The 25,648-nt window shown below is 38.8% G+C and overlaps 1 protein-coding gene across 2 annotated transcripts in view; it reads left to right on the top strand.

Annotated features, from left to right (window-relative positions):
• FAM120C (family with sequence similarity 120C) overlaps nt 1–25,648 on the top strand; it is a 330,565-nt gene that overhangs the window by 269,006 nt on the left and 35,911 nt on the right. Inside the window, exon 11 of one of the 2 annotated variants that reach the window (XR_007474744.1) lies at nt 23,922–23,953. The exons of the other annotated variant lie outside the window; for it this stretch is intronic. The gene's annotated coding sequence lies outside the window, so the exon portion shown is untranslated. Of the gene's footprint in view, nt 1–23,921; nt 23,954–25,648 lie in introns of those variants that run through there. 2 annotated transcript variants of the gene reach the window in all.

Below are 25,648 nucleotides of genomic sequence, written 5' to 3'. Positions count from 1 at the left end.
GTATACTAACAATCAATACCTGGAAGCTGAAATTAAGATTATGTAAATTTAAAATGTACAATCACTTAAAAATGCAATACTTACATGTAAATCTAACAGAACATGTATAGGACTTGTATGCTAAAAATACAAAATGCTGATGAAAGAAATCAAAGAAGATCTAACTAAACAGAGGCAGTTTGTGCTCGTTGATTAGAAGACCCTACATAGTAAAGATATCAGTTCTCCCCAATTGATATATAAGTTTAATACAATTTCTGTCAAAATTCCCAGCAAGATTTTTTTTTGTAGTTAGACAAGATTATTCTATTTGTATGGAAAGGCAAAGGAACTAGAATAACTACAGTGGGTTGAATGTTGTCCCCACCTCCCACAAATATATGCTCACTTCCTAACCCGCAAAGCCTGTGAATGTGACTTTATTCAGTAAAAGGATCCTTGCAATTGTGATTAAGTCAAGGATCTTGAGATGAGAGCATCATGGATTATCTGAATGAGCCCTGAATGCAATGACAACTATCCTTATAAGAGACAGAAGAGAAGACACAGACACAGAGGATAAGGCCATTTGAAGATGGACGCAGAGATTGGAGTTATGCAGCCACAAGGCAAAAAACACCTGGAGCCACCAGAAACTGGAAGAGGAAAAGGATTCTCCCCTAGAGCCTTTGGAGGGAGGGCAACCCTACCAACACCTTGATTTCAGACATCTGGTCTCCAGGACTGTAAGAGAATAAATTTCCATTGTTTTAAGCCACCAAGTTTGTGATAGATAATTTGTTATGGCAGCCCTAGGAAACTAATAAAACAGCTAAAACAGTTATGGAAAAGGAAAAAAAAGTGGGAAGAATCACTCTACTTGACTTTAACACATTGTATAGCCACTGTGATTAAGACTGTGGTTTCAGTGGAAAGATAGACACAGAGATCAATGGAACAGATAGAGAACACAGAAATAGGTAACCTATCTACACACAAATACAGCCAACTCATTTTTTTTGGACAAAGGTGCAAAAAATTTAATGGAGGAAAGATAGTCTTTTCAACAAAAAGGTGCTGGAGCAATTAGATATCTATAGGGGAAAAGTGAACCTTGACCTAGACTTCACACCTTATGTAGAAATCAACACAAAATGGGTCATAAATTTAAATAAAATATAAACATAAAATTTAAATAAAAAATAAACATAAAATTATAAAACCCTCATAAGATAATGTGTGAGAAATCTTTGGGACCTAGGGCTTGGTGAAGAGTTTTTAGACATGACACCAAAAACAGAAAAGAAAAAAATTTGATAAATTGGACTTCATTAACATTTTGCTCTAAGTCCCTGTTAAGAGGATTAAAAGGCAAACTAAAGACTGGGAGAAAATATTTGCAAACCACAAATCTGACAAGGGACTCATATCTAGAATATATATAGAACTATCAAAACTCTCTATTAAACAAACAACCTAATTATTAGAAAATTGGTAAAAAAAAAAAGACATTTCACTGAAGAGGATATATGGATGACAAATAAACATGAGAAAATATGTCCAATGTCATTAGCCATTAAGGAAATGCAAATTGTGCCTATGTTGGGACATCTCTACACACCCACTAGAACAGCTAAAATTAAAAATAATGATAGTGCCAAATGTTGGCAAAACTGAGGTGAAATTGGATCTGTCATACTTTGCTGGTGGAATGTAAAATGGTACAGCCACCCTGGAAAACAGCTTTTCAGTTTCCTAAAAAACTAAGCATACACTTATCATATGACCCAGGAATTTTGACTCCTAAGCATTTACCCTAACAAAATGAAAATATGTCTGCACAAAAACCTGTACCCATATGTTCATAACAGCTTTATTTGTAATAGCCAAACACTGGAAATGAACTTTTGGTATACACAACTTGTATGGGCCTTAAGGGCATTATGTTGAGTGGAAAAAGCCAGTCACACACTGTATGTCAATAGATAAATGGTTAAACAAACTGTGGTACATCCATGCCATTGAATACTATTCAGCAACCTAAAGCGGTAAACTATTGGTGCATGCAACAACTTGGATGGGTTCCAGGGTCATTATGCTGAATGAAAAAGTCCAATCTTAAAATGTGATATACTGTATGATTTCATTTTTATAATGCTCTGGAAATGACAAAATCAGAGAAATGGAAAAAAAGATTATTACTTGTTGGTAAGGATTAGGGATGGTGGCAGGGAAAGTGGGAAGTACAACTACAAAGGGGAAGCATGAGGGAGATCTGTATGGCAATGGAATAATTCTGTATCTTGATTGTGGTGGTTACATGAATCTACACATGATAAAATGACATAGAATGATACACAAGACAATGCAAAAAATGTCAAATTCCTGTTTACACACACAGAGTACAATATAATGTTGTATTATAATTATGTAAGATTCATCCATTACAGGAAACTGGGTGAGCACAAGACCTTCTGAACTATCTTTGCAATAGTCTTTATAATTTGAAAATTAAAAGTTTAAAAATGTAAGTCAAATCATATCATTCATCAGCTCAAAATCCTGCAGTGATTCCTTATCTTACTCAGAGTAAAAGTCCAAATCCTTAGATCCCTTACTTGTTGCCCCTGTCAACTCTCTGACCTCTTCTTCCACTCTCCCTTCATGCACTCTAGTCAAGCCACACTGACCTCCTTGCTGTTCCTTGAAATTGCCAGGCATACTCTTGCCCTTGCTCTAGCTAGAAATTTATAAACCTCTGTTCTGGGGATTTTTCTTTACTTTTTGATCATTTCTTTCCTTTTCCCCTGTTCTTTCTGGAATCCCTTTTATTTGGAAATTAGCTCTTCTGGTCTGGACCTCTTGTTTCTTCTCATTCCTTTCCTAATCCTCTCTCTCTCTCTCTTTTTCTCTCTCTCTCTCCCTCCTTTCCTTCCCTGCCCCCCACCCCATATTAATTAATTATTTGCATTTACTTCCTGGAAGATTTCTTCAAACATATCATCCAAACCTTCCAACAAGTTTTTCATTTCTGCTGATGTATTTTTAATTTCCAAGAGCATATTTTCTGTTGTTTTAAAAATTGCATTCTGTTCTTGTTTCGTGAATATATTATCTTCTGAGAAATGGTTAATAGCTTTTAAAAGAGGTTTCCTCTTACTGCATAGTTTCCTTCAAGTTTCTTCTCATCCCACTTTATCTTTCACGTTAGAGACTTTACTCAGGAGAATGATAATCTGTTTGAACATGTTCTCTTAACTCCCTGTTGCAACATAGGATTCCTAATCTCAATTATACTTACAGTTCCCCATTCCAGAGACCCTGTTTTACCCTCTTCTAAAAGTAATCCTTGAGTCTTTTGCCAGGAAACAGGAGATAAATCACCCAGTTTACAGAATGAGGAGGGGATCTGGAAATCTAAATGCTTCTTAAACAGACTTTCATGCAATCCTTCTGTTTTTAGCCCCACTTTCATTACCACTTCCAAAACTATCTGAAGTATCCTGATGACCTTTTCTACAGAAATAAAAAAAGCCAATCCTAAATTCATATGGAATTGCAGGGGACCACAAATAGCTAAAACAATCGTGACAAGAGCAAAGTTGGAACTTGCCTATTTTAAAACATAAAGCTACAGTAATCAAAATAGTGTGGCACTGGCATAAATATGGATATGTAGACCAATGAAATAGAACTGAGAATCCATAAATAAACCCATGCATATATGGTTAGTTGATTTTTAACATCATTATTGGAGTATAAATGCTTTACAATGATGTGTTAGTTTCTGCTTTATAACAAAGTGAATCACTTATACATATACGTATGTTCTCATATCAATTCCCTCATGCATCTTCCTCCCTCCCACCCTCCCTATCCCACCCCTCTAGGTGGTCAAAAACAACCGAGCTGATCTCCCTGTGCTATGTGGCTGCTTCCCACTAGCTATCTATTTTACGTTTGGTAGTGTATATATGTCCATGTCACTCTCTCACTTTGTCACAGCTTACCCTTCCCCCTCCCCATATCCTCATGGCCATTCTCTAGTATGTCTGTGTCTTTATTCCCGTCTAAACACTGGCTTCTTCATAACATTTTTTTCCTTAGATTCCATATATATGTGTTAGCATATGGTATTTGTCTTTCTCTTTCTGACTTACTTCACTCTGTATGACAGACTCTAGGTCCATTCACCTCACCATAAATAACTCAATTTCTTTTCTTTTTATGGCTGAGTAATATTCCATTGTATATATGTGCACCATCTTCTTTATCCATTCATCCGATGATGGACACCTAGGTTACTTCCATCTCCTGGCGATTGTAAATAGAGCTGCAATGAACATTTTGGTACATGACTCTTTTTGAATTATGATTTTCTCAAGGAATATGCCCAGTAGTGGGATTGCTGGGTCACATGGTAGTTCTATTTGTAGATTTTTAAGGAACCTCCATACTGTTCTCAATAGTGGCTGTACCAATTCACATTCCCACCAGCAGTGCAAGAGTGTTCCCTTTTCTCCACATCCTTTCCAGCATTTATTGTTTGTACATTTTTTGATGATGGCCATTTTGGCTGGTGTGAGATGATATCTCATTGTAGTTTTGATTTGCATTTCTCTAATGATTGATGATGTTGAGCATTTTTTCATGTGTTTGTTGGCAATCACTATATCTTCTTTGGAGAACTGTCTCTTTAGGTCTCCTGCCCATTTTTGGATTGGGTTGTTTGTTTTTTTGTTATTGAGTTGCATGAGCTGCTTGTAAATTTTGGAGATTAATCCTTTGTCAGTTGCTTCATGTGCAAATATTTTCTCCCATTCTGAGGGTTGTCTTTTCATTTTGTTTATGGTTTCCTTTGCTGTGCAAAAGCTTTGAAGTTTCATTAGGTCCCATTTGTTTATTTTTGTTTTTATTTCCATTACTCTAGGAGGTGGTTCAAAATGGATCTTGCTGTGATTTACGTCATAGAGTGTTCTGCCTATGCTTTCCTCTAAGAGTTTCGTAGTATCTGGCCTTACATTTAGGTCTTTAATCCATTTTGAGCTTATTTTTGTGTATGGTGTTAGGGAGTGATCTAACCTCATACTTTTACATATACCTGTCCAGTTTTCCCAGCACCACTTATTGAAGAGGCTGTCCTTTCTCCAGTGTACATTCCTGCCTCCTTTATCAAAGATAAGGTGACGATATGTGCGTGGGTTTATCTCTGGGCTTTCTATCCTGTTCCATTGATCTATATTTCTGTTTTTGTGCCAGTACCATACTGCCTTGATTACTGTAGCTTTGTAATATAGTCTGAAGTCAGGGAGCCTGATTCGTCCAGCTCTGTTTTTCTTTCTCAAGATTGCTTTGGCTATTCGGGATCTTTTGTGTTTCCATACAAGTTGGGAACTTTTTTGTTCTAGTTCTGTGAAAAATGCCAGTGGTAGTTTGATAGGGATTGCATTGAATCTGTAGATTGCTTTGGGTAGTAGAGTCATTTTCACAATGTTGATTCTTCCAATCCAAGAACACGGTATATCTCTCCATCTGTTGGTATCAACCTTAATTTCTTTCATCAGTGTCTTATAATGTTCTGTATACAGTTCTTTTGTCTCCTTAGGTAGGTTTATTCCTAGATATATTATTCTTTTTGTTGCAGTGGTAAATGGGAGTGTTTTCTTAATTTCACTTTCAGATTTTTCATTCTTAGTGTATAGGAATGCCAGAAATTTCTGTGCAATAATTCTGTATCCTGTTACTTTACCACATTCATTGATTAGCTATAGTAGCTTTCTGGTAGCATCTTTAGGATTCTCTATATATATTGTCATGACATTTGCAAACAGTGACAGCTTTACTTCTTCTTTTCTGATTTGGATTCCTTTTATTTCCTTTTCTTCTCTAATTGCTGTGGCTAAAACTTCCAAAACTATGATGAATAAGAGTGTTGAGAGTGGGCAAACTTGTCTTGCTCCTGGTCTTAGTGGAAATGGTTTCAGTTTTTCACCATTGAGGATGATGTTGGCTGTGGGTTTGTCATATATGGCCTTTATACTGTTGAGGAAAGTTCCTGTATTCCTACATTCCTTAAGGTTTTTATCATAAATGGGTGTTGAATTTTGTCAAAAGCTTTCTCTGCATCTATTGATAAGATCATATGGTTTTTCTCCTTCAATTTGTTAATATGGTTTATCACATTGATTGATTTGCGTATACTGAAGAATCCTTGCATTTCTGGAATAAACCCCACTTGATCATGGTGTATGATCCTTTTAATGTGCTGTTGGATTCTATTTGCTAGTATTTTGTTGAGGATTTTGCATCTGTGCTCCTCAGTGATATTGGCCTGTAGTTTCCTTTCTTTGTGACACCTTTTTCTCATTTTGGTGTCAGGGTGATGGTGGCCTCGTAGAATGAGTTTGGGAGTGCTCCTCCCTCTGCTATATTTTGAAAGAGTTTAGAAGGATAGGTGTTAGATCTTCTCTAAATGTTTGATAGAATTTGCCTGTGAAGCCATTTGGTCCTGGGCATTTGTTTGTTGGAAGATTTTTAATAACAGTTTCAATTTCAGTGCTTGTGATTGGTCTGTTCATACTTTCTATTTCCTCCAGATTCAGTCTTGGCAGGTTGTGCATTTCTAAGAATTTGTCCATTTCTTCCAGGTTGTCCATTTTATTGGCATGAGTTGCTTGTAGTAATCTCTCATGATCTTTTGTATTTCTGCAGTGTCAGTTGTTACCTCTCCTTTTTCATTTCTAATTCTATTGATTTGAGTCTTCTCCCTTTTTTTCTTGATGAGTCTGGCTAATGGTTTATCTATTTTGTTTATCTTCTCAAAGAACCAGCTTTTAGTTTTATTGATCTTTACTATCATTTCCTTCATTTGTTTTTCATTTATTTCTGATCTGATCTTTATGATTTCTTTCCTTCTGCTAACTTTGGGGTTTTTTTGTTCTTCTTTTGCTAATTGCTTTAGGTGCAAGGTTAGGTTGTTTATTTGAGACATTTCTTGTTTCTTAAGGTAGGATTGTATTGCTATAAACTTCCCTCTTAGAACTGCTTTTGCTGCATCCCATAGGTTTTGCTTCATCCTGTCTCCCTTGTCATTTGTTTCTACGTATTTTTTTATTTCCTCTTTGATTTCTTCAGTGATCACTTCATTATTAATTATCTTATTGTTTAGCCTCCATGTGTTTGTATTTTTTACAGAACTTTTCCTGTAATTGATATCTAGTCTCATAGCATTGTGGTTGGAAGAGATACTTGATACAATTTCAATTTTCTTAAATTTACCAAGGCTTGATTTGTGACCCAAGATATGATCTATCCTGGAGAATGTTCCATGTGCACTTGAGAACACTCTGTTGTTTTGGGATGGAATGTCCTATAAATATCAATTAAGTCCATCTTGTTTAAGGTATCATTTAAAGCTTGTGTTTCCTTATTTATTTTCATTTTGGGTGATCTGTCCATTGGTGAAAGTGGGGTGTTAAAGTCCCCTACTATAACTGTGTTACTGTCAATTTTCCCTTTGATGGCTGTTAGTATTTGCCTTATGTATTGAGATGCTCCTATGTTGGGTGCATAAATATTTACAATTGTTATATCTTCTTCTTGGATCAATCCCTTGATCATTACGTAGTGTCCTTTGTCTCTTCTAATAGTCTTTATTTTAAAGTCTATTTTGTCTGATATGAGAATTGCTACTCCAGCTTTCTTTTCATTTCCATTTGCATGGAATATCGTTTTCCATCCCCTCACTTTCAGTCTCTATGTGTCCCTAGGTCTGAAGTGTGTCTCTTCTAGACATCATATATATGGGTCTTCTTTTTGGATTCATTCAGCCAGTCTGTGCCTTTTGGTGGGAGCATTTAGTCCATTTACATTTAAGGTAATTATTGATATGTATGTTCCTATTCCCATTTTCTTCATTGTTTTCATTTTGTTATTGTAGGTCTTTTCCTTCTGTTGTGTTTCTTGCCTAGAGAAGTTCCTTTAGCATTTGTTGTAAAGCTGGTTTGGTGGTGCTGAACTCTCAGCTTTTTCTTGTCTGTCAATGTTTTAATTTCTTCATCAAATCTGAATGAGATCCTTGCTGGGTAATCTTGGTTGTAGGTTTTTATCCTTCATCACTTTAAATATGTCTTGCCACTCCCTTTTGGATTGCAGAGTTTCTGCTGAAAGATCAGCTGTTAACCTTATGGGCATTCCCTTTTGTGTTATTTGTTGTTTTTCCCTTGCTGTTTTTAATATGTTTTCTTTGTATTTAATTTTTGATAGTTTGATTAATATGTGTCTTGGCGTATTTCTCCTTGGATTTATCCTGTATGGGACTCTCTGTGCTTCCTGGACTTGATTAACTATTTCCTTTCCCATATTAGGGAAGTTTTCAACTATAATCTCTTCAAATATTTTCTCAGTCCCTTTCTTTTTCTCTTCTTCTTCTGGAACCCCTATAATTCGAATGTTGGTGCATTTAATGTTGTCCCAGAGGTCTCTGAGACTGTCCTCAGTTCTTTTCATTCTTTTTTCTTTATTCTGCTGTGCAGTAGTTATTTCCACTATTTTATATGCCTGGTCACTTATCCGTTCTTCTGCCTCAGTTATTCTGTTATTGATCCCTTCTAGAGTATTTTTAATTTTATATTGTGTTGTTCATCATTGCTTGTTTGCTCTTTAGTTCTTCTAGGTCCTTGTTAAATGTTTCTTGCATTTTCTCTATTCTATTCCCAAGATTTTGGATCATCTTTACTATCATTATTCTGAATTCTTTTTCAGGTATACTGCCTATTTCCTCTTCATTTGTTAGGTCTGGTGGGTTTTTATCTTGTTCCTTCATCTGCTGTGTTTTTCTGTCTTCTCATTTTGCTTATCTTACTGTGTTTGGGGTCTCCTTTTTGCAGGCTGCAGGTTCTTAGTTCCTGTTGTTTTTGGTGTCTGTCTCCAGTGGCTAAGGTTGGTTCAGTGGGTTGTGTAGGCTTCCTGGTGGAGGGGACTAGTGCCTTTGTTCTGGTGGATGAGGCTGGATCTTGTCTTTCTGAAGGGCTGGTCCACGTCTGGTGGTGTGTTTTGGGGTGTCTGTGGACTTATTATGATTTTAGGCAGCCTCTTTGCTAATGGGCCGGGTTCTGTTCCTGTCTTGCTAGTTGTTTGGCATAGGTGTCCAGCACTGTAGCTTGCTGGTCGTTGAGTGAAGCTGGGTCTTGGTGTTGAGATTGAGATCTCTGGGTGATTTTCGCCATTTGGTGTTACATGGAGCTGGGAGGTCTCTTGTGGACCAGTGTCCTGAAGCTGGCTCTCTCACATCAGAGGCACAGCACTGACTCCTGGCTGTAGCACCAAGAGCCTTTCATCCATGTGGCTCAGAATAAAAGGGAGAAAAAGTAGAAAGAAAGAAAGAAAGAAAGTAAGTAAGTAAGAAAGAAAGAAAGAAAGAAAGAAAGAAAGAGCATAAAATAAAGTAAGATAAAATAAAGTTATTAAAATAAAAAATATTTATTAATAAAAAAATTTTAAGTAAAAAACAGACAAAGAAATAAATTTAAAAAACGGATGGACAGAACCCTTGGACAAATGGTGAAAGCAAGGCTATACAGACAAAATCTCACACAGAAGCACACACATACACACTCACAAAAAGAGGAAAAGAGGAAAAAATAATATATCTTGCTCTCAAAGTCCACCTCCTCAATTTGGGATGATTCATTATCTATTCAGGTATTCCACAGGTGCAGATTACATCAATTTGATTGTGGAGATTTTGTCCACAGCTCCTGAGACTGCTGGGAGAAATTTCCCTTTCTCTTCTTTGTTCGCACAGCTCCCGGGGTTCAGCTTTGGATTTGGACCCGCCTCTGCATGTATTTCGCCGGAGGGCGTCTGTTCTTCGCTCAGGCAAGACGGGGTTAAAGGAGCCGCTGATTCACGGGCTCTGGCTCACTAAGGCCGGGGGGAGGGAGGGGTACGGGGCGAACCTGCAGGGGCAGAGGCCGGCGTGATGTGCGTTCTCCCAGGGAAGTTGTCCCTGGATCATGGGACCCTGGCAGTGGCGGGCTGCACAGGCTTCCGGGAGGGGAGGTGTGGATAGTGACCTGTGCTCACACACAGGCTTCTTGGTGGCGGCAGCAGCGGCCTTAGCGTCTCATGCCTGTCTCAGGGGTCCGCAATGTTAGCCGCGGCTCGGGCCCGTCTCTGGAACCCATTTAAGCAGCACTCTTAATCCCCTCTCCTCGCGCACCAGGAAACAAAGAGGCAAGGAAAAGTCTCTTGCCTCTTCGGCAGCTCAAGACTTTTTCCTGGACTCCCTCCCGGCTAGCCGTGGCACACTAACCCCATTAGGCTGTGTTCACGCCACCAGTCCTCTTCATGCGATCCGACGGAAGCCCGAGTCTCAGCTCCCAGCCCCCGCCCGCCCCGGCGGGTGAGCAGACAAACCTCTTGGGCCGGTGAGTGCTGGTTGGCACAGATCCTCTGTGCGGGATTCTCTCTGCTTTGCCCTCTGCACCCCTGTTGCTGCGCTCTCCTCCGTGGCTCCGAAGCTTCCCCCCTTCGCCACCCACAGTCTCTGCCCACGAAGGGGCTTTCTAGTGTATGGAAACCTTTCCTCCTTCACAGCTCCCTCCCACTGGTGCAGGTCCCGTCCCTATTATTTTGTCTCTGTTTATTCTTTTTTCTTTTGCCCTACCCAGGTACGTGGGGAGTTTCTTGCCTTTTGGGAGGTCTGAGGTCTTCTGCAAGCGTTCAGTGGGTGTTCTGTAGGAGTTGTTCCACGTGTAGATGTATTTCTGATGTATCTGTCGGGAAGAAGTTGATCTCCGCGTCTTACTCTTCCGCCATCTTCCCCAATCTCTGGTTAATTGATTTTTAACAAGGGTTACACAACCATTAAACGGAAAAAGAATACTGTCTTCAACAAACGGTGCTTGGCTAGCTTGAAATCCACATGCAAAAAGATGAAGCTGGACCCGTATCTCACACCATATACAAAAATTTATTTAAAATGAATCAAAGAACTAAATGTAAGAACTAAAAATATAAGACTGTTAGAAGAAAACATAGGAGTAAATTTTTATGACCTTGGATTTGACATTGGATGTTTAGGTAGGATGTTAAAGGACAAGCATCAAAAGAAAAAAATAGATAAATTGGACTTCAACAAAATTAAAAACTTTTATTCGTCAAAGGACACTAGGCAGAAAATGAAAAGAGAACCTACGGAATGAGAGAAATTTTTTGCAAATCATGTATCTGATAAGGACCTAATATCCAGAATATGTAAAGAACTTTTTACAGTTTAACCACAAAAAGACAATGCAATTAAAATATAGGCTTGAATTGACTTTTCTCCAGAGAAGATATACAAACGGCCAATAAGCACATATAAAGATGTTCAACATCATTAGTCATTAGGGTAATAAAATCCAAACCACAATGAGATGTCACTTCACACCCACTAGGATGGCTCTAATAATAATTAGTTAGTTAGTTAATTAAATTTTTTTGGCTGCTTTGTGTCTTCGTTGCTACGTGCAGGCTTTAGTTGCAGCGAGTGGGGGCTACTCTTTGTTGCAGTGCATGGGCTTCTCACTACAGTGGCTTCTCTTGTTTCAGAGCATGGGCTGTAGGTGCAGGGGCTTCAGTAGTTGCAGCACATGGGCTCAGTAGCTGCGGCATGCGGGCCCTACAGCACGGGGCTTCAGTAGTTGTGGCACGTAGGCTCAGTAGTTGTGGCTCATGGGCTCCAGGGCGCAGGCTCGGTAGTTGTGGCACACAGGGTTAGTTTCTCCCCAGCATGTGGGATCTTCCTGGACCAGGGATCGAACCCATGTCCACTGTATTGGCAGGCAGATTCTTAACCACTGTGCCATCAGGGAAGTCCTCTAATAATAATTTTAAGAAACAGAAAGTAACTACTGTTGGCAAGGATATGGAGAAATTGGAACTCTTGTATATTGCTAATGGGACAGTAAAATGGTGCAGCCACTGCAGAAAATAGTTTGGCAGTTCCTAAAAAAGTTAAACAGAATTACCATATGAATTTCACTTTTAGTTATATACTCCCGAAAATTGAAAACAGGTATTTAAACAAATAGTGGTACATGAATGTTCATAGCAGGTCAAATGGCCAAATTTCCATCAACAGAAGAATGGATCAAAAAATGTGGTATATGGATACAATGAAATATTATTCAACCATAAAAAGGATGAAGTAATGAAGCATACTACAACCTAGATGAAACTCACCTTCCACCACTAAATCTATAAACCTGTCTCCATTTGCCCCAACCTCTCCTCCTTCTCTCCTGTTATCTAAACCTCACTCACCTTTCTGCACTTAGTTCCCTTCCTGCACTTTCAGCATCTTGTTTTAGTGATTATCCCCTTTGTGTGGCTGTATTACATTTCCATCTCTAATGGCTCCATCTCATGAGTATTAAAATACACTTATGTATATTAAAAAAACAACTGTCTATATGGCACTGTTCTCATTTACTCACTATTCATGCACTTCTCAACCCACATCAGGCAGGTTGGGCCTCCATTACTCATAAACAGTGCTCTTCTAATACACTAATGACCAATACAGTAACGTGCTAAACTCAGTGGCCATTTTTTAGTTTTTATCTCATTGACCTCTTATCAGCATTCAAAGCTTATCACTACTGCACATTTTAATCACTCCTGGCCTTATCTTCCTTGATATAACATTCCTACATTTTCCTCCTATCCTCTGGTTATTCTACTGAGTCTATTTTACTAGAAAATTTTACTATGTGCAACCATTAAATTCAAAAATTCCTCAGAGATACCTCCTAATGCTCTTCTGTGTGTTATGCTATCGTCTGAAGAGATCTCACATGTACCTACAGATCTAAGTACCACCTGTGTGCTGATTATTTTTTAAATGCTCATTTTGAGAAATTCAAGCAATACAGAAAAGAAGAAAGCAAAAAATCACTTAAATTGCCACACTCCAAAACAGTCATTAACATTAGATGGACATCATTTCAGACATCTCCCAATGTGTGAGAAAATGTTGTTTATTAAGTTCTTCTATAAGATAATGCACTAGTTGGCAATTTTCTTCAGTCCCTTGGGTTGTGTTTTCCTTCAAGCTAGGTTTTAAACCTGTCTTTGCATATTATGTTCCTGTTTACTTTTTTGCTTTACTACGTTTGCATAGTTGCCTTTCTTTTTTTTTTAACATCTTTATTGGAGTATAATTTCTTTACAGTGGTGTGTTAGTTTCTGCTTTATAACAAAGTGAATCAGTTATACATATACATATATCACCATATCTCTTCCCTCTTGCATCTCCCTCCCTCCCACCCTCCCTATCCCACCCCTCTAGGTGGTCACAAAGCACCGAGCTGGTCTCCCTGTGTTATGTGGCTGCTTCCCACTAGCTATTTTACATTTGGTAGTGTATATATGTCCATGCCACTCTCTCACTTTGTCCCAGCTTACCCTTCCCCCTCCCCATATCCTCAAGTCCATTCTCTAGTAGGTCTGCGTCTTTATTCCCGTCTTGCCCCTAGGTTCTTCATGACCATTTTTTTTTCTTAGATTCCATATATATGTGTTAGCGTATAGTATTTGTTTTTCTCTTTCTGACTTACTTCACTCTGTATGACAGACTCTAGGTCCATCCACCTCACTACAAATAACTCAATTTTGTTTCTTTATATGGCTGAGGAATATTCCATTGTATATATGTGCCACATCTTCTTTAACCATTCATCTGTTGATGGACACTTAGGTTGCTTCCATGTCCTGGCTATTGTAAATAGAGCTGCAATGAACCTTGTGGTACATGACTCTTTTTGAATTATGGTTTTCTCAGGGTATATGACCAGTAGTGAGATTGCTGGGTCGTATGGTAGTTCTATTTTTAGTTTTTTAGGGGACCTCCATACTGTTCTCCATGGTGGCTGTAGCAATTTACATTCCCACCAACAGTGCAAGAGTGTTCCCTTTTCTCCACACCCTCTCCAGCATTTATTGTTTGTAGAATTTTTTATGATGGCCATTCTGACTGGTGTGAGATGGTATCTCATTGTAGTTTTGATTTGCATTTCTCTAATGATTAATGATATTGAGCATTCTTTCATGTGTTTGTTGGCAATCTGTATATCTTCTTTGGAAAAATGTCTATTTAGGTCTTCTGCCCATTTTTGGATTGGGTTGTTTGTTTTTTTGATATTGAACTGCATGAGCTACTTGTAAATTTTAGAGATTAATCCTTTGTCAGTTGCTTCATTTGCAAATATTTTCTCCCATTCTGAGGGATAATTGCCTTTCTTTTTATCTTGCTCATAGTTCAAAGGAAAACTGTGTGCAGTCTGCTATTTTCTCTGATATGGAGTGAATGAATTATACTTACCTGATCTGGAAACTTTTTGCTCCCTTCTCTGGACTACACTGTAAGATATGTGTTTAATTGTCCATGTCACTGTAGCTTAAGGAATGGTGGGAATAGTGGTGGTGGTGAATAGTCATTTGGAGTGTCTGGGCTCTACCACTTCTCAAATTTATGGCATGAGGTTAGCTTCCTTCCTTATTTTGTTGTGACTTGGTGTGCTTTTTGCTGGACTTTACTATTTTTCTTCTGGCTTCATTTTAGTAGGCATTGGAGGAGGGGTATTCTGTGATTTGACCATATGCCACCATGTTTTTCCCTGGCAGCTGACAGCATAATTCCATAATTCCAGTCTGGATTTCTCTTTTGTTTTCTAGATCTATATAACCAAAAGAGTCCTTGACATCTCCCCTTCTATGTTGTGGCAATCGCTGTCCTTGGCCTATCAAAACAACAATTTCCTGCCCCACCTTTCCCATGCAGAGATCCCTTGATTTCATGGAGGAAAAGAGAACTGATCTAAATGAGGTACAGTTCACAACCGTCTTAGTTATTGATTAGCCTAAAGGTGAGCATGCAAGGCAGGCTAATATGATACAAAAGGAATTCTACTAGAGAGAAGTTTCCCTTTCTGAACAAAATGACAAGGCCTCACAGGAAGAAAACCTTTCCCGCTTTTCTCTTCTTCCTGCCTTGGACTTGAATGCATTTGAGCAACATTTGTGGCCATGAGGAAAAAAGCCAAGACAATTATGGAGATGTCAGCATTGACATTTTAAATCACTGAACCAGCTCCAACAGCCACCCTCATCTAGACCTTTTGTTTTATGAAAGTTTAAGGCCCATTTGTTTAAACTACCCCTAATTGGGTATTCTGGTGGCATCTGCATTGGTATCAGCATCAAAAAGAATTACTAACTGTGACATATTTATTGGACACACCTCAAAATGAACATAAGTGAATTCATGATCCTCTCCACTGAACTTGACTCTCTTCCAGTCACTTCCACTTTAATAACTTTACAGCATCCACCCAGTTGTGTAAGTCAAAGAACATGAGTTTCCCTTAAATCTCCCCACTCTGCCCCCCCACCCCTGCCACATACACCAACATTCTATCACCAAATGCTGTCAATTGTATCTCTTAAATATCTCTCCAATTTTTCCTTATCAGCTGCCACCACTCCAGTCCAACCCAGCAGCATCTATTGCCTGGACTACTGAAAATGGTTCTCACCACATCTCCTCTGGCCCACCTCCAATATATTCTCCAAAACCAGCAATCATGGTGTGTTTTTTTTGTTTGTTTTTTGTTTGTTTTTTGCGGTACGTGGACCTCTCACTGTGTGGCCTCTCCCATTGCGGAGCACAGGCTCCAGACGCGCAGGCTTAGCGGCCACGGCTCATGGGCCCAGCCGCTCCATGGCATGTGGGATCTTCCTGGACCGGAGCACGAACCCGTGTCCCCTGCATTGGCAGGTGGACTCTCAACCACTGCGCCACCAGGGAAGCCCAATCATGGTGTTTTTAAAGAAACATATCTTATCAAGTTCATCCCCCTCCTTAATATTCTCTAATGGCTTCCCACTTAACTTGGAGTTAAGTCCAAACTCCTGAAAGGGACTATAAAACCTTAAGGGATGTGAACCTTGCCTACCTCTCTGGCTTCATCTCAGGTTTGGTCCCCCTCAATCTCCAGACTGACATTACTGGCTTTCTTTTACTTTCTCAGCCACTTTAAGCTCTATTTCATGTCAGGAATGAAATATATATATATTTATTTATTATATATAATATTTATATTTATATATTTATTATATATTTATTATATAATATTTATTATATAATTAAACATTCTACAATATATATGTGCTATATATTATATAATACATAATTGTATAATATATAAAACATTATAATATCATATGTTATATAATGTACGTAATTCCCTCAGCCTAGTATACTTTTCTCCCAGTCTTTGCCTCAGTAACTCTTCCTCATCATTCAGGTCTCAGCTAAAATGTCATTTCTTAGTGAGCCTTCCATGGACCTACGAGAGTAGGTCAAATCCGTCATTGAATGCTACCAGAGCACCATGTTCCCTTTCAGCACGTATTACTTCTAATTACTTACTGTTTTCCTGCTGGACTGGAAGCTCCTTGAGCACAGGCACTGTATCTGCTTTGAAACAAAACCCTTATCCTCACACCAACAAATCTTTAAACCAACATTAATTCTGAACCCAGCTTCTTCCTCCTGTTACAAGGGAGAACATGTCTTCCTATTCCTTCACTTTTACTTTGGATCCCATCCCCCATCATATTCTCAAATACTTTGAACATATGACTCCACCCCCTGCCCCACAAACACACACTTTTCAGAGTCAGTAATATCTCCCTCTCCTCTGGGTCATTAACATTAGCATTTAAGCATGTTCTTGTAGATCCCATCTTAAAAAGAAGGAGGGGGGAAAACCCTCACTTGACTCTACATCTGCCTCCTGCTACACACTACTTTTCTACTCTCCTTTACAGACAATTTCACACTGAAGAGATAGGCAAAACTTTGAGATTTAGACAATACTGAGTGTTCATGAGAACATGGAGCAAATGCACAATTATTTTAGAGAGTAGAATTTAGATAGATATTTAGAATAACTGAGTAAAGTCAAAGATACCTATAATCTATGATCCAGCAAATTCCACTTTTAGGTGTATATCACAGAGCAAAGCTTTTTCAAAGTGCTCACTACGACACTTAATGAACGTGTTGTAAAATTAATTTAGCGGGTTGTGACTACCATTAAAACAAGTGAACTAGAAGAAAACAGAATAGAAAATATCAGATTGCATTGCAGTATGGGTAAGAATTGCTTTATGAAAATTCATTTACATATACATGAGTGTGCCTATATGTGTGTAAGTATGTGTATGCATGTTTGTTTCTTAAGGCACAATACAAAATGTATTTCTTTCTGGGGTCTCTGTCAAAAAAATTTGCAAAACACAGTCCTAGAGAATCTCTTGAACATGTGTCAAAGGAGATCTGTACAAAAGTGTTCAATGCAGTATTGATTCAAGCCCTAGGAAAGAGGCTAGCTGGCTTGCACAGAGAGCCCTCTATAATTCACCTAACCATTAAAGAGCTTCCTTCACAGTAGTGGCCCTTTGGTGAGCATTCACATGGGGCACAAATATTTTCAAATTTTGGGCTCATTCAGAGATTTCCATCCATATGCCTCCTCCTCAAATCTTGTCACCAGTCTTATTCCATTTCCCAATCATTAACCACAGTGCCATACATGAGTGTAAAGCTCGACTTCAGTCCTCTATTCTTCTTGGGAAAGTGGGCAGACAGTAAGTTGTATTTATCAATGTTCTTCTCACTGTGAAGATTTCCCTTTCCCGACTGTACTTCAGCACCACATCTCATTGGGACTGTAATATCGCAGCAGTCCATTTCCATGTGGTTCCAGCACATCCTGTAGAACTCTTCATTAAACTACACTACAGAGTCCTTCTCCACAGTCACCAGGTCATAAGAAACTCCCAATGAACCCCTATGTATGGGTTGCAGAACACGTGGCAGCATAGGGAGGAATAAAAGCCAATTTGCATATACCATTTCCTTTTGATGATGGAGCTCTACTGGCTACACTAGACTTTATGTCTTAGTGGATTAGTCAACACCCAGTGCATGAAGGGCAGCTCAGGTCACATGATCATCTGGCTTCTCATGGTCAGTTTCTACCAGGGCCAGTAGCAAGCTAGGAGCAGTTTCTCAAAAAAGATAATAGCTACTTGCTCGTGGAGACATAGATTTACTTCAAACCTAGGGTCCAATGATTTGATTCTCTTATCAGTGATTACTGCAGACTCCATATGGCATCATGATCTATTACAGACATTTCAAGCACCATTGGATTTTCTGGGTCATAAGGGCTAGTGGCAGAGCTGCTTGAAAGGCAGCATGTGACAATCAGAGAGCCTTCATTTGCTCTGAGCCCTATTCAGTACTGGTTATTTTTCTTGTCACCTACAAAATGAGTTGGAGCAGGATACCCAAAGGTGGAAAATTTTATCTTCAATATCCAAATGGCAGACCAAGTGTTGTGCCTCGTTACTGGTAGGGGACGAAAATTGAAGCAACTTGTCCTCCACATTGGAGGAACTATCTTGATGTGTCTCAAGCCACTGACCCCCTAGCAATTTCACAGAGGTGGAAAGCTCCTGTAACTTCAAAGTATTTAACTCAAAGCCTCTAGAACCTCAAAAATCTTTCCAAGGTATCTAGGTTACTTGCTCCTTCCTCTCCTCTAGGTCCTATCAGCAGGATGTCATCAACAGTGGACTAGTGGAAACCAAGATGGCGGAGGAGTAGGAGGATGTGGAGTTCATCTTTCTCCACAAATGCATCAAGAATACATCTACAGATGGAACAATTCTCACATAACACTGGCTGAACACTAGCAGAAGACCTTGGACATCAGAGAGGACAAGAAAGATTCCTGCATAACTGAGTAGGATGAAAGAAAGAAGGGGAAAAGAAGAGGAGAGGAAGCTTCAGGAGCTGTGGCAGAGAAGAGGTTCCCACATCCAGGGAAGCTCCCTCACTGACGGGGAAATCAGTTGGGACAGAAGAGGAGCATCTGAGGCTGTCAGAAGAGGGCAAAACGACCGGTGTGTGGCAGACAGGACAGAGTGAGACCTACACAGATGGTCCTTGCCACAGCCCTGCATGCCCCAGACTGGGATGTGTGTCTGCCAGTGCACACGGGGGCTGAGAGCTGGAATGTGAGGATTGGAGAGCAAATCCACCTGCAAATCCTCCTTGGCTGCAAGGAGACAGCCTGAGGGGATGGGAGGGAGGAAATCCGCAACTGGGAATGCCTGTGGAAGAAACCCAGACTGCCATAGAAGCAAGGAGCCACTGTTGAGTGATGTGTAGGGGGTGGAGCAGCCATTGCAGCCTCTCTCTCCCCACGCACCAGACCCTGTCCCACCAGGCGTTAAGAAAAGCCCCTACCAGTGCTGACCTTCTTGTGCCAGCCACGCGGCACTATGAAAGGCTCACACTAGGGCCAGATCTCGCGGGCCTGTGGCCGCTGGCTTTCGCATGCACTATCATCACTGGGACCCTGCCACTGAGGGAGTCATGCCACCTCCATGCCATGTCCTCACCAGGGCAGACCTGAGTGCTCCAGGGCAGGCATGGGAGCAGACTCCTGTGGGTGACCCACATGAAGAGGTGGGGCTAAAACCACAGCTGAGCCCTGGGGTGGGGCGACCAAGGAAGATGAACAAAAATCTTTCCATGCAGCTGCACAAACTTCAGATTAAATCCCCACAATTGGCTTGGTAAACCCTGCATCTATGGAATATCTGAATGGACAACAAGTGTTCCCAAAATTGAAACTGTTCTAGCTCTAGCAGCTGTGGACTTTGGGGACTAGTACATGTGGGAGTTGGGCCAGGTCAGAGTCTGAGCTACCCCCACAGTGCCCACAGAGGGACCAGACACCTACCTAGAGGTTTTGGAGGGTCTCCTGGGGAGGCAGAGGTTGGCTGTGACTCACGGAGGGGGCAAGGACACTGACAGCTGACACGCCAGGAAAATAGAATTATTACTACTTTTTTTAAGTTTTGCTGTTGTTTTTATTATTGTTTTTATTTTTACTCAGTTTTTAAATTTTTCATACATATTTTTATTTGTTAAATTTCTATTTCTGCATTACTTTTTTGTCATTCTCTGTTTTTTGCTTGGTTTTTAAATTACTTTGTTCTATTTTGTTTTTATCTTTTTTCCCATTGTTATATTTGTTCTTCTCTTTTTAATCTTTTTTCTTATTTTTTTTGTGTTTGATTTGTTTTCTTTGCATTTACCTTTAGTTTACATTCTACTTTTGTTTTGTTTTTTATTTTTGTTAGTTTTGTTTTTAATTGTTTGATTCTCTTTTGGGATTCTTTTGTTTGTCTTGTTGTTCTCTTGTGTTTTTTTTCTCTGTGAGTCTTTTTTTTCCCCACCCCCCCGCAGCACTCCCCCCTTGGTGTCCATACGTTTGTTTTCTACATCTGTGTCTTAATTTCTGCCCTGCAAACTGGTTCATCTGTAACATTTTTCTAGGTTCTACATACATGCGTCAATATATGATATTTGTTTTTCTCTTTCTGACTTACTTCACTCTGTATGACAGTCTCTAGATCCATCCACGTCTTAACAAATGACTCAATTTTGTTCCTTTTTATGGCTGAGTAATATTCCATTGTATATACGTACTACATCTTCTTTATCCATTCATCTGTCAATGGGCATTTAGGTTGCTTCCATGACCTGGCTCTTGTAAATAGTGCTGCAATGAACATTGAGGTGCATGTGTCTTTTTGAATTATGATGTTCTCTGGGTATATGCCCAGCAGTGGGATTGCTGGGTCATATGGTAATTCTATTTTTAGTGTTTTAAGGAACCTCCATACTGTTCTCCATAGTGGCTGTGTCAATTTACATTCCCACAAACAGTGCAAGAGGGTTCCCTTTTCTCCACACCCTCTCCAGCATTTGTTGTTTGTAGATTTTCTAATGATGCCCATTCTAACTGGTGTGAGGTGATACCTCATTGTAGTTTTGATTTGCATTTCTCTAATAATTAGTGATGTTGAGCAGCTTTTCATGTGCTTCTTGGCCATCTGTATGTCTTCTTTGGAGAAATGTCTCTTTAGGTGTTCTGCCCATTTTTGGAATGGGTTGTATGTTTCTTTAATATTGAGCGGCATGAGCTGTTTATATATTTTGGAGATTAACCCTTTGTCTGTTCATTCGTTTGCAAATATTTTCTCCCATTCTGAGGGTTGTCTTTTCGTCTTGTTTATGGTTTCCTTTGCTGTGCAAAAGCTTTGACGTTTCATTAGGTCCAATTTCTTTATTTTTGTTTTTATTTCAATTACTGTAGGAGGTGGATCAAAAAATATCTTTCTGTGATTTATGTCAAAGCATGTTCTTCCTATGGTTTCCTCTAAGAGTTTTATAGTGTCTGGTCTCACATTTAGGTCTCTAATCCATTTTGAGTTTATTTTTCTGTTTGGTGTTAGGGAGTGTTCTAATTTCATTCTTTTACATGTAGCTGTCCAGTTTTCCCAGTACCACTTATTGAAGAGACTGTCTTTTCTCCATTGTATATCCTTACCTCCTTTGTCATACATTAGTTGACTATAGGTGCGTGGGTTTATCTCTGGGCTTTCTATCTTGTTCCATTGATCTATGTTTCTGTTTTTGTGCCAGTACCATATTGTCTTGATTACTGTAGCTTTGTAGTATAGTCTGAAGTCAGGGAGTCTGATTCCTCCAGCTCCAGTTTTTTCCCTCAAGACTGCTTTGGCTATTCGGGGTCTTTTGTGGCTCCATACAAATTTTAAGATTTTTTATTCTAGTTCTGTAAAAAATACGATTAGTATGATAGGGATTGCATTGAATCTGTAGGTTGCTTTGGATAGTATAGTCATTTTCACAATATTGATTCTTCCAATCTAAGGATGTGGTATATCTCTCCATCTGTTGGTATCATGTTGAATTTCTTTCATCAGTGTCTTATAGTTTTCTGCATACAGGTCTTTTGTCTCCCTAGGTAGGTTTAACCCTAGGTATTTTATTCTTTTTGTTGCAATGGTAAATGGGAGTGTTTCCATAATTTCTCTTTTAGATTTTTCATCATTAGTGTATAGGTATGCAAGAGATTTCTGTGCATTAATTTTGTATCCTGTCACTTTACCAAATGCACTGATTAGCTCTAGTAGTTTTCTGGTGGCATTTTTAGGATTCTCTATGTATAGAATCATGTCATCTGCAAACAGTGACAGTTTTAGTTCTTCTTTTCCAATTTGTATTCCTTTTATTTCTTTTTGCCTCTCTGATTGCCATGGCTAGGACTTCCAAAACTATGTTGAATAATAGTGGTGAGAGTGGACATCCTTCTCTTGCTCCTGATCTTAGTGGAAATGTTTCTGTTTTTCACCATTGAGAATGATGTTTGCTGTGGGTTTGTCGTATATGGCTTTTATTATGTTGAGGTAGGTTCCCTCTATGCCCATGTTGTGGAGAGTTTTTATCATAAATGGGTGTTGAATTTTGTCAAAAGCTTTTTCTGCATCTATTGAGATGATCATATGGTTTTTATTCTTCAGTTTTTTAATATGGTGTATCACATGGATTGATTTGCATATATTGAGGAATCCATATATATGTGTTAGCATACAGTATTTCTTTTTCTCTTTCTGACTTACTTCACTTTGTATAACAGACTCTACATACTAACACATATATATGGAATCTAAGGAAAAAAAAGGTCATGAAGAACCTAGGGGCAAGACGGGAATAAAGATACAGACCTACTAGAGAATGGACTTGAGGATATGGGGAGGGGGATGGGTAAGCTGTGACAAAGTGAGAGAGTGGCATGGACATATATACACTACCAAACATAAAATAGTCAGCTAGTGGGAAGCAGCCGCATAGCACAGGGAGATCAGTTCAGTGCTTTGTGACCACCTAAAGGGGTGGGATAGGGAGGGTGGGAGGGAAGGAGATGCAAGAGGGAAGAAATATAAGAATATATGTATATGTATAACTGATTCTCTTTCTTAAAAAGCAGAAACTAACACACCATTGTAAAGCAATTATACTCCAATAAAGATGTTAAAAAAAAAAGAGAATCCTTGCAACCTTGGGATTAATCCCACTTGATCATGTTGTATGATCCTTTTAATGTATTGTTCAATTCTGTTTGGTAATATTTTGTTGAGGATTTTTAAATCTATATTCATCAGTGATATTGGTCTGTAATTTTCTTTTTTTGTAGTATCTCTGCCTGGTTTTGCTATCAGGGTGTTGGTGGCCTCATAGAATGTGTTTGGGAGTGTTCCTTCCTTTGCAATTTTTTGGAGAGTTTGAGAAGGGTGGGTGTTAGCTCTTCTCTAAATGTTTGATAGAATTCACCTGTGAAGCCATCTGGTCCTGGAGTTTTGTTTGTTGGAAGATTGTTAATCACAGTTTCAATTTCCTTACTTGTTATTGATCTGTTCATATTTTCTATTTCTTCCTGGTTCAGTCTTGGAAGGTTATACCTTTCTAAGAATTTGTCCATTTCTTCCAGGTTGTCCATTTTATTGGCACAGAGGTGCTTGTAGTAACCTCTTAGGATGCTTTGTATTTCTGCAGTGTCTGTTGTAACTTCTCCTTTTTCATTTCTAATTTTATTGATTTGAATCCTCTCCCTCTTTTTCTTAATGACTCTGGCTACTGGTTTATCAATTTTGTTTATCTTCTCAAATAACCAGCTTTTACTTGTATTGATCTTTGTTATTTTTTTCTTTCTTTCGATTTCATTTATTTCTGCTCTGATCTGTATGATTTCTTTCCTTCTGCTAACTTTGGGTTTTGTTTGTTCTTCTTTCTCTAGTTCCTTTACGTGTAAGGTTAGATTGTATATTTGCGATTTTCCTTGTTTCTTGAGGTAGGCTTGTATAGCTGTAAACTTCCCTCTTAGAACTGCTTTTGCTGCATCCCATAGGTTTTGGATCATTGTGTTTTCATTGACATTTCTCTCTAGGTATTTTTTGATTTCCTCTTTGATTTCTTCAGTGATCTCTTGGTTATTTAGCAACATATTGTTTAGCCTCCATGTGTTTGTGTTTTTTTATGGTTTTTTCCCTGTAATTGATTTCTAATCTCATAGTGTTGTGGTCAGAAAAGATGCTTGGTATAATTTCAATTTTCTTAAGTTTACTGAGGCTTGATTTGTGACCAAGATGTGTTCTATCCTGGAGAATGTTCCATGTGCACTTGAGAAGAAAGTGTAATCTGCTGTTTTTGGATGGAATGTCCTATAAATATCAATTAAATCTATCTGGTCTATTGTGTCATTTAAAGCTTGTGTTTCCTTATTTATTTTCATTTTGGATGATCTGTCCATTGGTGTAAGTGAGGTGTTAAAGTCACCCACTATTATTGTGTCACTCTCGATTTCCTCTTTTAGAGCTGTTAGGAGTTGCCTTATGTACTGAGGTGCTCCTATGTTGCATGCATATGTATTTATAATTGTTATATCTTCTTCTTGGATTGATCCCTTGATCATTATGTAGTGTCCTTCCTTGTCTCTTGTAACATTCTTTATTTTAAAGTCTATTTTATCTGATACGAATATTGATACTCCAGCTTTCTTTAGATTTCCATTTGCATGGAATATCTTTTTCCATTCCCTCATTTTCAGTCTGTATGTTTCCCTAGGTCTGAAGTGGCTCCCTTGCAGACAGCATATATATGGGTCTCGTTTTTGTATCCATTCAGCAAGCCGGTGTCTTTTGGTTGGAGCATTTAATCCAGTCACGTTTAAGGTAATTATCGATATGTGTGTTCCTATGACCATTTTCTTAATTGTTTTGGGTTTGTTTTTGTAGGTCCTTTTCTTCTCTTGTGTTTCCCACTTAGAGAATTTTCTTTGGCATTTGTTGTAGAGCTGGTTTGATGGTGCTGAATTCTCTTAGCTTTTACTTGTCTGTAAAGCTATTGATTTCTCCATCGAATCTGAATGAGATCCTTGTCAGGTAGAGTAATCATGGTATTAGGTTCTTCCCTTTCATCATTTTAAGTATATCATGCCACTTCCTTCTGGCTTGTAGAGTTTCTGCTGAGAAATCAGCTGTTAACCTTATGGGAGTTCCCTTGTATGTTATTTGTCATTTTTCCCTTCCTGCTTTCAATAATTTTCCTTTGTCTTTGATTTTTGCCAATTTAGTTACTATGTGTCTCAGCATGTTCCTCCTTGTGTTTATCCTGTATGGGACTCGCTGCACCTCTTGGACTTGGGTGGCTATCTCGTTTCCCATGTTTGTTAGGGAAGTTTTCGACTATAATCTCTTCAAATATTTCCTCTGGTCCTTTCTTTCTCTCTTCTCCTTCTGGGACCCATATAATGCGAATGTTGTTGCGTTTAATGTTGTCCCAGGGGTCTCTTAGGCTGTCTTCATTTCTTTTCATTCTTTTTTCTTTATTCTGTTCCATAACAGTGAATTCCACCATTCTTTTGTCTAGGTCACTTATCCGTTCTTCTGCCTCAGTTATTCTGCTATTGATTCCTTCTAGTGTAGTTTACATTTCAGTTATTGTATTGTTCATCTCTATTTGTTTGTTCTTTAATTCTTCTAGGTCTTTGTTAAACATTTCTTGCATCTTCTCGATCTTTGCCTCCATTCTTTTTCCGAGGTCTGGGATCATGTTCACTATCATTATTCTGAATTCTTTTTCTGGAAGGTTGCCTATCTCCACTTCATTTAGTTG

The sequence above is a fragment of the Orcinus orca genome, chromosome X, assembly GCF_937001465.1.
Source record: "Orcinus orca chromosome X, mOrcOrc1.1, whole genome shotgun sequence".
Classification (NCBI taxonomy): Eukaryota; Metazoa; Chordata; class Mammalia; order Artiodactyla; family Delphinidae; genus Orcinus; species Orcinus orca.
Note: the sequence above shows the minus strand (reverse complement) of the source record. Positions and strands in the feature narration are given on the sequence as shown.